We start from the raw sequence: 3,658 nt of genomic DNA, 5'->3' as shown, positions 1-3,658 counted from the left end.
CGGGATCACTCTATACCCTTCTTCATCGGAAGTTAGTCTACCACCAGCGGAAGCTCCTGTAGAATCGCTAGGTAATCTTTTGGATAGACTACAAATGTCTGAACAACCATCAACATCTAGGACTGTGTCATCCGACACAGCGACGACAGAACTTCCTGCTATCACCTCGACAATGTTCGCTGGCATACCAGCTGTCCCGACTAGCTCTCAACCGCTAGAAGGAGCCCACTCAGGGGCTATTACGACAGTATGGTCCGTTCCTGTTTGTTCATCCGGAATAATATCCGGAAACTCTTATGTTGAGTCTCAACAAATTGATCCATTTGGAGGTCAGTTTGGGCAATTCGGTCCCCAAGGGCAAACAATTCCCTTGAGTGCCGGATTACCACCGTATGGGGGGCAGTATGCCCTTTCATTACCCCCTCTGGGAGGATATCCATACGGGAGTTCACAACAACATTCAGGTTACACTGGAATTACCTCAAGTGGTTGGGTACCTATACTACCTCAACAACCAAGAGTTGTGTATTCGATGCAACAATGCGTACCTATGTCGAATATCCCGACTACACCAGCTATTGTGACGGTGTCACAAGTTCAAACGCTGCCTGTTGTATGCCAACCTCAGGTTTCTCAGTTTGTAATGCAACAACCCCTTGACCCTACGACTCAACCACAATCGCCGACTGGTGGGGCGACACAGGTCCAGACGGGTACAATTACCCCTCACCTTGGTCCAACGGTTAGTATAGCGCAACAACACATGGCTTCACAACCATGGCTGGTGCAATACCAACAACCACAATTCTAACAAGTATACCAAGGTTCTGAGCAGCAGATATTTGTGAATAGTGGACAACCGTACATTCAAAACGGTCAAAATCAACCATTTTACAATGGTCATGTCCACCAACCTTACCAAACATACCAGCGTCAAATGCATTATGCTGGTATGCAAAGACCAACTTCTCAGGCAATCCCATCTTATCCTAGGTATGCTTCACCTAACCTGAATCAGCAGTTACCCTTTGTGGCAACCTTAGAGTTACCTGATTTAAATCGGTTAACAAACGATCCAATTGCTTACGCCCCTTGGTGGCCAGCGATTCCGCATAAACTTCCATCAGATATTCCTAAATTTAATGGAAATCCGGGTGAAGCTCCATCGAATCACGTGATGACATTTCATCTATGGTGTTCATCAAACACCCTAAATGATGATTCGATAAGACTTCGCCTCTTTCAGAGGACGTTAACGGATCCAGCGGAAAAATGGTACATTGAATTGCCTAGAGCTTCGTTCGACAACTTCAGTACCTTAGCCACAACCTTTTTAACCCATTTTCAATTACCGATAAGGTACGAAACGGGAACAGAACTCCTTACCAACTTCAAACAGGCAACGGCCACTCACATATCTGATCATATACATGAGTGGCGACGTCGTCGTAGGATGGTAAAAATGTACGTCCCCGATTAGCTATTAGCTGAATGGTTTATCAAGTCATTACTACCTTCCATCACGGAAGATGTGGCAAAGGGGGGAGTTGTAATAGAAGAGCAAGTTATCGCTCGTGCACAATATCTGGACTTGATTTACACTCAGTCCGGCACACTCTACGAAAAAATACCTAATGCCCCTGACCAGAATTTTCAATTTATCCTCCTCCTAAATCAAACAATGACTCTCATGCCGACGATGGCGTGATTGGCACGACAGACACGAAATCGACAAAGGCTACATCCAAGAAGGCCCGTAAGATTTCAGGTCAAAATGAAAAAGACGAACTTCTTGCTTCGGAAGTAAATGCCGTATCGACAGATAAAGGCAATGAAACCAAACAACCAGGGAGCAAGAAGAAAGGCAAAGGGAAGAAGAAGAAACAGGATGAATCATCACCTGAAAAATCTTCTTCAAACCCTCCTGGAAATACAAAACCAAAAAATCCATGCTTATATGTGATGAGGATCATCGGACCACAGACTGTCCGTATAGAGCTGAGATTAAAAAATTCTTCAAGAATTCAAAAACCTTCGCAGTGTTAACTGATCCATTTCCAAATCCAGGAACAAATCTGGTTGAAAGTGGAAATTCTTCCCCGTCTCAAGTGCTAATGTTGTCAGTTTCAAAATAGCAAAATGATGCTTTGATATCGACAAGGAACAAAGATTATGGGAATCCACAGTTGTCGAACAACAAGGATAAAGATCAACCAAGTAGTTCGACAACAACTTCGACAGAAGTTGTGCCACCTACCATTCCTCAATTAATGATAAAACCGCCAAAAGGAGTAGTACACAAGTCGACATTTAATCCCCGCGCTAGAGCGGAACAGCATTATAACATAGTGGAAGATTAGGCCCAATCGCCATCCGCTATGTCGACTCTTGAAGTACTACAAAATTGCCCATCCCAAAGGCAGGCTTTATTATCAGCCATTGGTGGGATCGAACCAAAGGATTCCAATCTTGTATCCTTTGATCATAAAGGATACGATCCTCAGTTACCAGCTCAACTAGCTTTCCTTATTAAAGTGAAAGCCCTCAACAAAACTGTTCATCGAACAATTATTGATGAGGGGGCATCTACATGCATTATGTCGATGAGTTGCTGGAAAACTTTAGGATCTCCAACCTTATCGCGATCTTTGACGACATTAAAAGCATTCGACGGAAGAACATATACCCCATATGGTATCCTAAATAACTTGAAAGTTGAACTAGGGGGAAAAACGGTAGAAATAGATGTTGAAGTCATTGATGGGAATCTTGATTACAACATCCTACTAGGAAGACCATGGATTTATGCGATGGCGGCTGTTGTGTCGACATATTTTAGAAAGATTGCATTTCCCTTTCAAGGAGGGATTACAATTGTCGATCAACAAAACTTCCTCCCCAATGGTTCTCAAGTTACTGGAAGCATTCCCATGATCCATGGAAGCCCCCATTCGCTTCAGAATATCAGAGTAGGCCTACTAAAAGATCCTATACTAATGGGAACTTTCGCTCTTCCACCTCCAATCGATCTGGCAGAAGTAGCGTCGATAGGAACCTGCAACATGATATCTTCTACAAAGATCTCAGAAAACGATATCGACATGGATCATGCAATGGTTTTGTCCCCAAGCCCAACGGAGATACTATAGCAATCAATGTTTCTAGCATGGGAGGCAAACCCAAATCAACGCTCATCAAGCGTTTGGATAGATAGGTCTAGAGAATATGGTACTCCTTTAGATCCTTGGTCGCAAGTGCATGTCACCGACGAAGGAATTGTCCAATCTATGGTAATTGAAGGAGCACCATGGAATGATTCCCACCATCGTTCCCTTCTTCCGGATTGTGAAGAAGATACTCAAAATGACCTTTATCATCCTTCAGTCTTTGATTTTTTGTCAAATACTGTAAATACGGTGGATTCCGAGCAAAACTTATCCAACATTGAAGAGACTATAGCCATAAATATCTCGACCAAAACAGATGTTGTAGAGAATATTTATGTTGGCAAATGTTGTTCTCCTTCAGAACTGGAAATATATAACGCTCTTTTTCGCGAATTCAGAGATGTCTTTGCTTGGTCATACAGTGAAATGCCAGGCATTGACTCAAGTATCGTTGAACACAAAATTAAGATGTATCCAGATGTCAAACCAGT

Source organism: Pinus tabuliformis, chromosome 6, assembly GCF_031772625.1.
Source record: "Pinus tabuliformis cultivar Carrire ecotype Pingquan chromosome 6, CPIR1, whole genome shotgun sequence".
NCBI lineage: Eukaryota > Viridiplantae > Streptophyta > Pinopsida > Pinales > Pinaceae > Pinus > Pinus tabuliformis.
Note: the sequence above shows the minus strand (reverse complement) of the source record.